Below are 14,298 nucleotides of genomic sequence, written 5' to 3' on the forward strand. Positions count from 1 at the left end.
CCATGATATTGTGGGGCCATAAAGGGCTGCCCCCTTACACACTCTACCCTGAATGGACTTAGTGGGTATTCCACTTTAAAAAATACCTCCAATGTTCCAACATTGCTCTGGCCGTGTCCTCGGTCCAGTGAATTGCATCTTTTTCTGTTGCAATATGCGAGTCCTCCAGCAGGGGGATGTGTCTCATATTTTTTTTAATATGCTGATTTAGTAGTTTCATGTTGTTCTGCTCCATTGCAGATAAGTTACCAGAAAAATTAACCAAGGGAACCCAGATGACAGCAGATGGAAATCTGTGTTTAGCCATCTTCAGAGCCCGCTGGAGCTGTTTAACTGCAGTTTCTTTAATGTTCTGACCTTTGGCGTTAATGCCGGCTGCAATGACCACATTCTGAACCACCAAATCACACGGAACGTGGGCTATCTCAAATAAAGCCTGCATGTGGCGAAAATTAGCACCTGGATAACTCTCAATCTGTAGATCTGGGATGGAATATTCAGGGATTCTGGATAAATTTGAGTCACCAACAATAAGACACCTTTTCTCCACTTCCAGAAACCAGTCAATCAATTCTCTGTTTGTTTCAGGGTGACGCTTTACCTTGAAAACCTGCCGCTCTGGGGCAGGTAAGTCAACACGGGCTACTGGTGGCTCAGCACCGTCACCTGCTAGCTCCAGCCCTGTAATACAGCGTTCCTCCGCTGAAGCTGGAGATGCGCTGTCCTCCTGGCATTCTGTCACACCCGGGCTGTCCGAAATATGATCCAGCCCCGAACTACCTGAAGCTGGGGGGTCAGCGTCCGTGTCCGCCTCATCCCCATCTTCCTCGCTGTCGTATTCATTATCGAACTCCTCCTCCTCCTCGTGAAGTACCTCCCCGCCGCGGTTCTCCTCTCTATCGGAGCTTTCCTCCTCCTGGGAGCTGTCCAGTGCTGAAATTCGGGAAGGTGGCGCCCGTGCTGCCGGTCTGGGAGCAGAGGGTGAAGTTATCCCCACAATCTGAGGGAGAAATTCCTCACGCGCCACGAAGGGGTTGCGGCGGGTCGCCGTTCGCGGTCCACGCTGCTTCTCGGGAGCGGCTGCTGGAACTGCATCTGGAGGCCAAGCTGGTCTCATGTCCGTCATAGTTCCAACTGATCGGTTTGTGGCCTCGTAACATTCAGCTTGAATGCTCATGGAGACCCGCTCAGGTTGACGGGTCCTCTTTTTTTCTTCCTCCTGATGTGCGCGGCCCCCGGCGGCTATCAGACCCTGCCGGGGGTGGTGTCGTAGCCGCTGGACTTTGCCGCTCCGAGTCTGATCTGCAGGTGATGATCAGGGCCTCTGCCTGATCGAGAACATCCTGCGTGATCCGAGGTAGATTTCTGCAAGCCCATCGTGTCGCCACGATGAAGGCTTCCCTCCAATCTCGGGTTAAATCACCGGGGAGATCCTGTAAAAGTTTCTCCAGCCTCTTTTGGTAGTGATCCTGGAGGATCTGCAGTGTGTTCTGTCCCCAGTTTTTTGCGTTGCCCTCAATGAGGTCTAACACATCATCCGTGGGATCAGCGGGTTTAATCAGTGAGGTTAATGAGTCCACTATGCGAGCGATCATCAGAGGTTCTGGTCTGTCCGGCGTGATGGTCACGTTTTGTAAGTGATGCACCATCTTAATTACAGCATGTAATTTGCGGATAAGCTGTCCAAGTCTTTCATCTGCAGGTCGCCGGAGGTCCTGCCTAACATCTGCTGGGGGTCCAAATCTTGTCGCTCGTCTGGTAGGTGAGCCCCGGACCGCTGCTGCATAAGAGCGGGGCTGTGGAAAATAAGGCCGGGACCGTGTTAGGCGCAGGCCAGTTAGGATTTGAAGGTGAAGCCCTACTCCAGCCAAAATTTGGGAACCTTGGCGCCCTCTTCCAGCCGGAGACGGGAAATGCACGGTCCATCCTATGGTCCGGTCGGCCCCGGTAATTAAAGCTGAGCGCACGGGGATTTCTGTAGTGTCTCCTCCCGTAGCGCGCCGTGGTCCAAGCACCTCCATCCTCCTCTCCGTCGTAGAAGTGCATGGCAGGTGTTACGGTTTTCCACCAGGTCAAGAATGTAATCAAAAATAGAAAAACTTGCAAACTTTGAAAAAAGAAAAAAAGAAAAAAGCGGGACAACCACTTAAATGAGTGTTTTTATTCACAAAAATGTAAAAAAATAAATAAATAAATAAACAATACAAAATTAGAATAAAGTGTGCTCGCTACGCATTTCGGCAAATTCTGCCTTCATCAGGCTCTATGCACACCACAACAGCTACAACTTGGCTGGACAGGCGTAAAAGTGAAGTGAGAGACAAAAGGTGGCTGTTTTATTCACACTGTCTTACCAAGGAGCACGCGTCGGCCTCATGGGCCCTGCGTGTCCTGAGCCATGGGCCCTGTGCGTTCTAAGCCCCTCCCCTGCATGCATACTGCTAACCAGGCAAAAAGACACGTGAAACAAAACCTTTTCCTTCCAACCATGTTATTGCTTTATGTTTAAGATTATTTAAATTTCTAATAACTGATTAAGGGTTGGGATTAGGGTTCAGATTAAACTAAAGGTTAGGGTTAGAAACAGGACCAGGGGTAGGGTTAAAGTAATAATAATAATCATCATAAAACAGTAATAAGAACCATAAGAACAATAGCCATAATAACAGTAACAATGATAACAAAATCTCTCACACTGTTCACCATAAAGAAAAACCCTGGGTCATGAGAAAATGCTCCACCAGTGGGTTATGCACCTATCCATTATGAGCAATATTATATTTATGTTGTCACTTTCTTGTGCTAACAAAAGTTTCGGTTTGTCCCACCAAATGTTAATCCCGCAAAGAACAGGAAACATGATTAATACAGTCTTGTGTTTTGGGTCTGTATTTTTTTAAAAAGTTATCTATGGAAATAAAAGTTAAACCGTTTTTGAGGAGGTCACCTTGTTGTTCTGTCAGGGCATCACTTTTCAGTCAAAACCATGATATTGTGGGGCCATAAAGGGCTGTCCCCTTACACACTCTACCCTGAATGGACTTAGTGGGTATTCCACTTTAAAAAATACCTCCAATGTTCCAACATTGCTCTGGCCGTGTCCTCGGTCCAGTGAATTGCATCTTTTTCTGTTGCAAAATGCGAGTCCTCCAGCAGGGGGATGTGTCTCATATTTTTTTTTAATATGCTGATTTAGTAGTTTCATGTTGTTCTGCTCCATTGCAGATAAGTTACCAGAAAAATTAACCAAGGGAACCCAGATGACAGCAGATGGAAATCTGTGTTTAGCCATCTTCAGAGCCTGCTGGAGCTGTTTAACTGCAGTTTCTTTAATGTTCTGACCTTTGGCGTTAATGCCGGCTGCAATGACCACATTCTGAACCACCAAATCCCACGGAACGTGGGCTATCTCAAATAAAGCCTGCATGTGGCGAAAATTAGCACCTGGATAACTCTCAATCTGTAGATCTGGGATGGAATATTCAGGGATTCTGGATAAACTTGAGTCACCAACAATAAGACACCTTTTCTCCACTTCCAGAAACCAGTCAATCAATTTTCTGTTTGTTTCAGGGTGACGCTTTACCTTGAAAACCTGCCGCTCTGGGGCAGGTAAGTCAACACGGGCTACTGGTGGCTCAGCACCGTCACCTGCTAGCTCCAGCCCTGTAATACAGCGTTCCTCCGCTGAAGCTGGAGATGCGCTGTCCTCCTGGCATTCTGTCACACCCGTGCTGTCCGAAATATTGTGATGATGTGGGGGGATTGCATGTTGTAGGGTGTTTTTCTTTTGCATGTTTGTGGTGCTACCTGTTTGTTGCATGCTTTCTATGGACACACCCCCCTTGTAACATAGCGCGCCGATCCACCGCACCTGCTCCTCATCAGGAGGGACTTATAAAAGTCCTGAGGAGGAAAGCCAAAGGCAGTCGCACACCGACAGCAGGCGCATGCACGCGGGGCGCGAGTGGGACGCCGGGACCGCCAGACGTCGGGACCGCCAGACGTCGGGAAGACTCGCTGTGATCGGGACACACACTCTGAGAGCGCTGGGCGCTGGGACCATCAGTCTGCAGAGCGATCGACACGCAAGGGCAGGGCAGGGACCCTGCCTCTGTGTAAGTAGCCAAACGGGCATCAGTAGACTAGTGGAAATAGGTGGGAGGGCTAGTGGCAGCCTGCATCAGGAATTGCTTTTCGTGCTGCCGCTTGCCTGTTTCCACAGATTCCAGCGTGTCCAGGAGAGCCAGCTGGAGGTGACGCGGAGGAGTGCCGGTCACAAACCCCAGAGGCGGAACGGAGCCCGCCCCCCAGGTCTTTGTGTGTATGACTGGAGGGATCCTCGGAACAGCGTCGGGGGAAGAGAGACGTCTCCTGGTTTGGGATCAGTGATTCCCCCCTTTGAGCTGCATTTTTAAAGCAGTTTTAACTGTTCTTTGGACTTTTAGGTCTCTTTTATCCTTTTTAACTGTTCCTGGGATTTTTATCGTGTTTTACTGTTTTAATCCGTGCCTAGAATTTTTAGACGCATTTTATGCTTGTTTTAAGTGTCTTTTAACTGGAACTTTTTGGCCATTCATATGTTTTTTCCATCGGAATAAATTGTCATTGTGGCCAAGAATTTGGGTCCTCTTTGGTGGTGTGCGTGCGCTCTCCCCAGATCATTCCTCTAGCCCTTCAATACCCTCATTCAATTTTTTGTTGTTTACCCCATCTTTCAACCCTCCAGGCCTTACAATATGATCCAGCCCCGAACTACCTGAAGCTGGGGGGTCAGCGTCCGTGTCCGCCTCATCCCCATCTTCCTCGCTGTCGTATTCATTATCGAACTCCTCCTCCTCCTCCTCCTCGTGAAGAACCTCCCCGCCGCGGTTCTCCTCTCTATCGGAGCTTTCCTCCTCCTGGGAGCTGTCCAGTGCTGAAATTCGGGAAGGTGGCGCCCGTGCTGCCGGTCTGGGAGCAGAGGGTGAAGTTATCCCCACAATCTGAGGGAGAAATTCCTCACGCGCCACGAAGGGGTTGCGGACGGTCGCCGTTCGCGGTCCACGCTGCTTCTCGGCAGCGGCTGCTGGAACTGCATCTGGAGGCCAAGCTGGTCTCATGTCCGTCATAGTTCCAACTGATCGGTTTGTGGCCTCGTAACATTCAGCTTGAATGCTCATGGAGACCCGCTCAGGTTGACGGGTCCTCTTTTTTCTTCCTCCTGATGTGCGCGGCCCCCGGCGGCTATCAGACCCTGCCGGGGGGTGGTGTCGTAGCCGCTGGACTTCGCCGCTCCGAGTCTGATCTGCAGGTGATGATCAGGGCCTCTGCCTGATCGAGAACATCCTGCGTGATCCGAGGTAGATTTCTGCAAGCCCATCGTGTCGCCACGATGAAGGCTTCCCTCCAATCTCGGGTTAAATCACCGGGGAGATCCTGTAAAAGTTTCTCCAGCCTCTTTTGGTAGTGATCCTGGAGGATCTGCAGTGTGTTCTGTCCCCAGTTTTTTGCGTTGCCCTCAATGAGGTCTAACACATCATCCGTGGGATCAGCGGGTTTAATCAGTGAGGTTAATGAGTCCACTATGCGAGCGATCACCAGAGGTTCTGGTCTGTCCGGCGTGATGGTCACGTTTTGTAAGTGATGCACCATCTTAATTACAGCATGTAATTTGCGGATAAGCTGTCCAAGTCTTTCATCTGCAGGTCGCCGGAGGTCCTGCCTAACATCTGCTGGGGGTCCAAATCTTGTCGCTCGTCTGGTAGGTGAGCCCCGGACCGCTGCTGCATAAGAGCGGGGCTGTGGAAAATAAGGCCGGGACCCGTCGTACATAGGAGGCGCAGGCCAGTTAGGATTTGAAGGTGAAGCCCTACTCCAGCCAAAATTTGGGAACATTGGCGCCCTCTTCCAGCCGGAGACGGGAAATGCACGGTCCATCCTATGGTCCGGTCGGCCCCGGTAATTAAAGCTGAGCGCACGGGGATTTCTGTAGTGTCTCCTCCCGTAGCGCGCCGTGGTCCAAGCACCTCCATCCTCCTCTCCGTCGTAGAAGTGCATGGCAGGTGTTACGGTTTTTCCACCAGGCAAGAATGTAATCAAAAATAGAAAAACTTGCAAACTTTGAAAAAAGAAAAAAAGAAAAAAGCGGGACAACCACTTAAATGAGTGTTTTTATTCACAAAAATGTAAAAAAATAAATAAATAAACAATACAAAATTAGAATAAAGTGTGCTCGCTACGCGTTTCGGCAAATTCTGCCTTCATCAGGCTCTATGCACACCACAACAGCTACAACTTGGCTGGACAGGCGTAAAAGTGAAGTGAGAGACAAAAGGTGGCTGTTTTATTCACACTGTCTTACCAAGGAGCACGCGTCGGCCTCATGGGCCCTGCGTGTCCTGAGCCATGGGCCCTGTGCGTTCTAAGCCCCTCCCCTGCATGCATACTGCTAACCAGGCAAAAAGACACGTGAAACAAAACCTTTTCCTTCCAACCATGTTATTGCTTTATGTTTAAGATTATTTAAATTTCTAATAACTGATTAAGGGTTGGGATTAGGGTTCAGATTAAACTAAAGGTTAGGGTTAGAAACAGGACCAGGGGTAGGGTTAAAGTAATAATAATAATCATCATAAAACAGTAATAAGAACCATAAGAACAATAGCCATAATAACAGTAACAATGATAACAAAATCTCTCACACTGTTCACCATAAAGAAAAACCCTGGGTCATGAGAAAATGCTCCACCAGTGGGTTATGCACCTATCCATTATGAGCAATATTATATTTATGTTGTCACTTTCTTGTGCTAACAAAAGTTTCGGTTTGTCCCACCAAATGTTAATCCCGCAAAGAACAGGAAACATGATTAATACAGTCTTGTGTTTTGGGTCTGTATTTTTTTAAAAAGTTATCTATGGAAATAAAAGTTAAACCGTTTTTGAGGAGGTCACCTTGTTGTTCTTTCAGGGCATCACTTTTCAGTCAAAACCATGATATTGTGGGGCCATAAAGGGCTGTCCCCTTACACACTCTACCCTGAATGGACTTAGTGGGTATTCCACTTTAAAAAATACCTCCAATGTTCCAACATTGCTCTGGCCGTGTCCTCGGTCCAGTGAATTGCATCTTTTTCTGTTGCAAAATGCGAGTCCTCCAGCAGGGGGATGTGTCTCATATTTTTTTTTAATATGCTGATTTAGTAGTTTCATGTTGTTCTGCTCCATTGCAGATAAGTTACCAGAAAAATTAACCAAGGGAACCCAGATGACAGCAGATGGAAATCTGTGTTTAGCCATCTTCAGAGCCCGCTGGAGCTGTTTAACTGCAGTTTCTTTAACGTTCTGACCTTTGGCGTTAATGCCGGCTGCAATGACCACATTCTGAACCACCAAATCCCACGGAACGTGGGCTATCTCAAATAAAGCCTGCATGTGGCGAAAATTAGCACCTGGATAACTCTCAATCTGTAGATCTGGGATGGAATATTCAGGGATTCTGGATAAATTTGAGTCACCAACAATAAGACACCTTTTCTCCACTTCCAGAAACCAGTCAATCAATTCTGTGTTTGTTTCAGGGTGACGCTTTACCTTGAAAACCTGCCGCTCTGGGGCAGGTAAGTCAACACGGGCTACTGGTGGCTCAGCACCGTCACCTGCTAGCTCCAGCCCTGTAATACAGCGTTCCTCCGCTGAAGCTGGAGATGCGCTGTCCTCCTGGCATTCTGTCACACCCGGGCTGTCCGAAATATTGTGATGATGTGGGGGGATTGCATGTTGTAGGGTGTTTTTCTTTTGCATGTTTGTGGTGCTACCTGTTTGTTGCATGCTTTCTATGGACACACCCCCCTTGTAACATAGCGCGCCGATCCACCGCACCTGCTCCTCATCAGGAGGGACTTATAAAAGTCCTGAGGAGGAAAGCCAAAGGCAGTCGCACACCGACAGCAGGCGCATGCACGCGGGGCGCGAGTGGGACGCCGGGACCGCCAGACGTCGGGACCGCCAGACGTCGGGAAGACTCGCTGTGATCGGGACACACACTCTGAGAGCGCTGGGCGCTGGGACCATCAGTCTGCAGAGCGATCGACACGCAAGGGCAGGGCAGGGACCCTGCCTGTGTGTAAGTAGCCGAACGGGCTTCAGCAGACTGGTGGAAATAGGTGGGAGGGCTAGTGGCAGCCTGCATCAGGAATTGCTTTTCGTGCTGCCGCTTGCCTGTTTCCACAGATTCCAGCGTGTCCAGGAGAGCCAGCTGGAGGTGACGCGGAGGAGTGCCGGTCACAAACCCCAGAGGCGGAACGGAGCCCGCCCCCCAGGTCTTTGTGTGTATGACTGGAGGGATCCTCGGAACAGCGTCGGGGGAAGAGAGACGTCTCCTGGTTTGGGATCAGTGATTCCCCCCTTTGAGCTGCATTTTTAAAGCAGTTTTAACTGTTCTTTGGACTTTTAGGTCTCTTTTATCCTTTTTAACTGTTCCTGGGATTTTTATCGTGTTTTACTGTTTTAATCCGTGCCTAGAATTTTTAGACGCATTTTATGCTTGTTTTAAGTGTCTTTTAACTGGAACTTTTTGGCCATTCATATGTTTTTTCCATCGGAATAAATTGTCATTGTGGCCAAGAATTTGGGTCCTCTTTGGTGGTGTGCGTGCGCTCTCCCCAGATCATTCCTCTAGCCCTTCAATACCCTCATTCAATTTTTTGTTGTTTACTCCATCTTTCAACCCTCCAGGCTTTACAATATGATCCAGCCCCGAACTACCTGAAGCTGGGGGGTCAGCGTCCGTGTCCGCCTCATCCCCATCTTCCTCGCTGTCGTATTCATTATCGAACTCCTCCTCCTCCTCCTCGTGAAGAACCTCCCCGCCGCGGTTCTCCTCTCTATCGGAGCTTTCCTCCTCCTGGGAGCTGTCCAGTGCTGAAATTCGGGAAGGTGGCGCCCGTGCTGCCGGTCTGGGAGCAGAGGGTGAAGTTATCCCCACAATCTGAGGGAGAAATTCCTCACGCGCCACGAAGGGGTTGCGGCGGGTCGCCGTTCGCGGTCCACGCTGCTTCTCGGCAGCGGCTGCTGGAACTGCATCTGGAGGCCAAGCTGGTGTCATGTCCGTCATAGTTCCAACTGATCGGTTTGTGGCCTCGTAACATTCAGCTTGAATGCTCATGGAGACCCGCTCAGGTTGACGGGTCCTCTTTTTTCTTCCTCCTGATGTGCGCGGCCCCCGGCGGCTATCAGACCCTGCCGGGGGGTGCATGGTGTCGTAGCCGCTGGACTTCGCCGCTCCGAGTCTGATCTGCAGGTGATGATCAGGGCCTCTGCCTGATCGAGAACATCCTGCGTGATCCGAGGCAGATTTCTGCAAGCCCATCGTGTCGCCACGATGAAGGCTTCCCTCCAATCTCGGGTTAAATCACCGGGGAGATCCTGTAAAAGTTTTTAAGCTGTCCAAGTCTTTCATCTGCAGGTCGCCGGAGGTCCTGCCTAACATCTGCTGGGGGTCCAAATCTTGTCGCTCGTCTGGTAGGTGAGCCCCGGACCGCTGCTGCATAAGAGCGGGGCTGTGGAAAATAAGGCCGGGACCCGTCGTACATAGGAGGCGCAGGCCAGTTAGGATTTGAAGGTGAAGCCCTACTCCAGCCAAAATTTGGGAACCTTGGCGCCCTCTTCCAGCCGGAGACGGGAAATGCACGGTCCATCCTATGGTCCGGTCGGCCCCGGTAATTAAAGCTGAGCGCACGGGGATTTCTGTAGTGTCTCCTCCCGTAGCGCACCGTGGTCCAAGCACCTCCATCCTCCTCTCCGTCGTAGAAGTGCATGGCAGGTGTTACGGTTTTTCCACCAGGCAAGAATGTAATCAAAAATAGAAAAACTTGCAAACTTTGAAAAAAGAAAAAAAGAAAAAAGCGGGACAACCACTTAAATGAGTGTTTTTATTCACAAAAATGTAAAAAAATAAATAAATAAACAATACAAAATTAGAATAAAGTGTGCTCGCTACGCGTTTCGGCAAATTCTGCCTTCATCAGGCTCTATGCACACCACAACAGCTACAACTTGGCTGGACAGGCGTAAAAGTGAAGTGAGAGACAAAAGGTGGCTGTTTTATTCACACTGTCTTACCAAGGAGCACGCGTCGGCCTCATGGGCCCTGCGTGTCCTGAGCCATGGGCCCTGTGCGTTCTAAGCCCCTCCCCTGCATGCATACTGCTAACCAGGCAAAAAGACACGTGAAACAAAACCTTTTCCTTCCAACCATGTTATTGCTTTATGTTTAAGATTATTTAAATGTCTAATAACTGATTAAGGGTTGGGATTTGGGTTCAGATTAAACTAAAGGTTAGGGTTAGAAACAGGACCAGGGGTAGGGTTAAAGTAATAATAATAATCATCATAAAACAGTAATAAGAACCATAAGAACAATAGCCATAATAACAGTAACAATGATAACAAAATCTCTCACACTGTTCACCATAAAGAAAAACCCTGGGTCATGAGAAAATGCTCCACCAGTGGGTTATGCACCTATCCATTATGAGCAATATTATATTTATGTTGTCACTTTCTTGTGCTAACAAAAGTTTCGGTTTGTCCCACCAAATGTTAATCCCACAAAGAACAGGAAACATGATTAATACAGTCTTGTGTTTTGGGTCTGTATTTTTTTAAAAAGTTATCTATGGAAATAAAAGTTAAACCGTTTTTGAGGAGGTCACCTTGTTGTTCTGTCAGGGCATCACTTTTCAGTCAAAACCATGATATTGTGGGGCCATAAAGGGCTGTCCCCTTACACACTCTACCCTGAATGGACTTAGTGGGTATTCCACTTTAAAAAATACCTCCAATGTTCCAACATTGCTCTGGCCGTGTCCTCGGTCCAGTGAATTGCATCTTTTTCTGTTGCAAAATGCGAGTCCTCCAGCAGGGGGATGTGTCTCATATTTTTTTTTAATATGCTGATTTAGTAGTTTCATGTTGTTCTGCTCCATTGCAGATAAGTTACCAGAAAAATTAACCAAGGGAACCCAGATGACAGCAGATGGAAATCTGTGTTTAGCCATCTTCAGAGCCCGCTGGAGCTGTTTAACTGCAGTTTCTTTAATGTTCTGACCTTTGGCGTTAATGCCGGCTGCAATGACCACATTCTGAACCACCAAATCCCACGGAACGTGGGCTATCTCAAATAAAGCCTGCATGTGGCGAAAATTAGCACCTGGACAACTCTCAATCTGTAGATCTGGGATGGAATATTCAGGGATTCTGGATAAATTTGAGTCACCAACAATAAGACACCTTTTCTCCACTTCCAGAAACCAGTCAATCAATTCTCTGTTTGTTTCAGGGTGACGCTTTACCTTGAAAACCTGCCGCTCTGGGGCAGGTAAGTCAACACGGGCTACTGGTGGCTCAGCACCGTCACCTGCTAGCTCCAGCCCTGTAATACAGCGTTCCTCCGCTGAAGCTGGAGATGCGCTGTCCTCCTGGCATTCTGTCACACCCGGGCTGTCCGAAATATTGTGATGATGTGGGGGGATTGCATGTTGTAGGGTGTTTTTCTTTTGCATGTTTGTGGTGCTACCTGTTTGTTGCATGCTTTCTATGGACACACCCCCCTTGTAACATAGCGCGCCGATCCACCGCACCTGCTCCTCATCAGGAGGGACTTATAAAAGTCCTGAGGAGGAAAGCCAAAGGCAGTCGCACACCGACAGCAGGCGCATGCACGCGGGGCGCGAGTGGGACGCCGGGACCGCCAGACGTCGGGACCGCCAGACGTCGGGAAGACTCGCTGTGATCGGGACACACACTCTGAGAGCGCTGGGCGCTGGGACCATCAGTCTGCAGAGCGATCGACACGCAAGGGCAGGGCAGGGACCCTGCCTGTGTGTAAGTAGCCGAACGGGCTTCAGCAGACTGGTGGAAATAGGTGGGAGGGCTAGTGGCAGCCTGCATCAGGAATTGCTTTTCGTGCTGCCGCTTGCCTGTTTCCACAGATTCCAGCGTGTCCAGGAGAGCCAGCTGGAGGTGACGCGGAGGAGTGCCGGTCACAAACCCCAGAGGCGGAACGGAGCCCGCCCCCCAGGTCTTTGTGTGTATGACTGGAGGGATCCTCGGAACAGCGTCGGGGGAAGAGAGACGTCTCCTGGTTTGGGATCAGTGATTTCCCCCTTTGAGCTGCATTTTTAAACCAGTTTTAACTGTTCTTTGGACTTTTAGGTCTCTTTTATCCTTTTTAACTGTTCCTGGGATTTTTATCGTGTTTTACTGTTTTAATCCGTGCCTAGAATTTTTAGACGCATTTTATGCTTGTTTTAAGTGTCTTTTAACTGGAACTTTTTGGCCATTCATATGTTTTTTCCATCGGAATAAATTGTCATTGTGGCCAAGAATTTGGGTCCTCTTTGGTGGTGTGCGTGCGCTCTCCCCAGATCATTCCTCTAGCCCTTCAATACCCTCATTCGATTTTTTGTTGTTTACCCCATCTTTCAACCCTCCAGGCCTTACAATATGATCCAGCCCCGAACTACCTGAAGCTGGGGGGTCAGCGTCCGTGTCCGCCTCATCCCCATCTTCCTCGCTGTCGTATTCATTATCGAACTCCTCCTCCTCCTCCTCCTCGTGAAGAACCTCCCCGCCGCGGTTCTCCTCTCTATCGGAGCTTTCCTCCTCCTGGGAGCTGTCCAGTGCTGAAATTCGGGAAGGTGGCGCCCGTGCTGCCGGTCTGGGAGCAGAGGGTGAAGTTATCCCCACAATCTGAGGGAGAAATTCCTCACGCGCCACGAAGGGGTGGCGGCGGGTCGCCGTTCGCGGTCCACGCTGCTTCTCAGCAGCGGCTGCTGGAACTGCATCTGGAGGCCAAGCTGGTCTCATGTCCGTCATAGTTCCAACTGATCGGTTTGTGGCCTCGTAACATTCAGCTTGAATGCTCATGGAGACCCGCTCAGGTTGACGGGTCCTCTTTTTTCTTCCTCCTGATGTGCGCGGCCCCCGGCGGCTATCAGACCCTGCCGGGGGGTGGTGTCGTAGCCGCTGGACTTCGCCGCTCCGAGTCTGATCTGCAGGTGATGATCAGGGCCTCTGCCTGATCGAGAACATCCTGCGTGATCCGAGGTAGATTTCTGCAAGCCCATCGTGTCGCCACGATGAAGGCTTCCCTCCAATCTCGGGTTAAATCACCGGGGAGATCCTGTAAAAGTTTCTCCAGCCTCTTTTGGTAGTGATCCTGGAGGATCTGCAGTGTGTTCTGTCCCCAGTTTTTTGCGTTGCCCTCAATGAGGTCTAACACATCATCCGTGGGATCAGCGGGTTTAATCAGTGAGGTTAATGAGTCCACTATGCGAGCGATCATCAGAGGTTCTGGTCTGTCCGGCGTGATGGTCACGTTTTGTAAGTGATGCACCATCTTAATTACAGCATGTAATTTGCGGATAAGCTGTCCAAGTCTTTCATCTGCAGGTCGCCGGAGGTCCTGCCTAACATCTGCTGGGGGTCCAAATCTTGTCGCTCGTCTGGTAGGTGAGCCCCGGACCGCTGCTGCATAAGAGCGGGGCTGTGGAAAATAAGGCCGGGACCCGTCGTACATAGGAGGCGCAGGCCAGTTAGGATTTGAAGGTGAAGCCCTACTCCAGCCAAAATTTGGGAACCTTGGCGCCCTCTTCCAGCCGGAGACGGGAAATGCACGGTCCATCCTATGGTCCGGTCGGCCCCGGTAATTAAAGCTGAGCGCACGGGGATTTCTGTAGTGTCTCCTCCCGTAGCGCACCGTGGTCCAAGCACCTCCATCCTCCTCTCCGTCGTAGAAGTGCATGGCAGGTGTTACGGTTTTTCCACCAGGCAAGAATGTAATCAAAAATAGAAAAACTTGCAAACTTTGAAAAAAGAAAAAAGCGGGACAACCACTTAAATGAGTGTTTTTATTCACAAAAATGTAAAAAAATAAATAAATAAACAATACAAAATTAGAATAAAGTGTGCTCGCTACGCGTTTCGGCAAATTCTGCCTTCATCAGGCTCTATGCACACCACAACAGCTACAACTTGGCTGGACAGGCGTAAAAGTGAAGTGAGAGACAAAAGGTGGCTGTTTTATTCACACTGTCTTACCAAGGAGCACGCGTCGGCCTCATGGGCCCTGCGTGTCCTGAGCCATGGGCCCTGTGCGTTCTAAGCCCCTCCCCTGCATGCATACTGCTAACCAGGCAAAAAGACACGTGAAACAAAACCTTTTCCTTCCAACCATGTTATTGCTTTATGTTTAAGATTATTTAAATTTCTAATAACTGATTAAGGGTTGGGATTAGGGTTCAGATTAAACTA

Source organism: Oryzias latipes, chromosome 12 (genome assembly GCF_053564925.1).
Source record: "Oryzias latipes strain Hd-rR chromosome 12, Olatipes_Hd-rR_3.1".
Lineage (NCBI taxonomy): Eukaryota > Metazoa > Chordata > Actinopteri > Beloniformes > Adrianichthyidae > Oryzias > Oryzias latipes.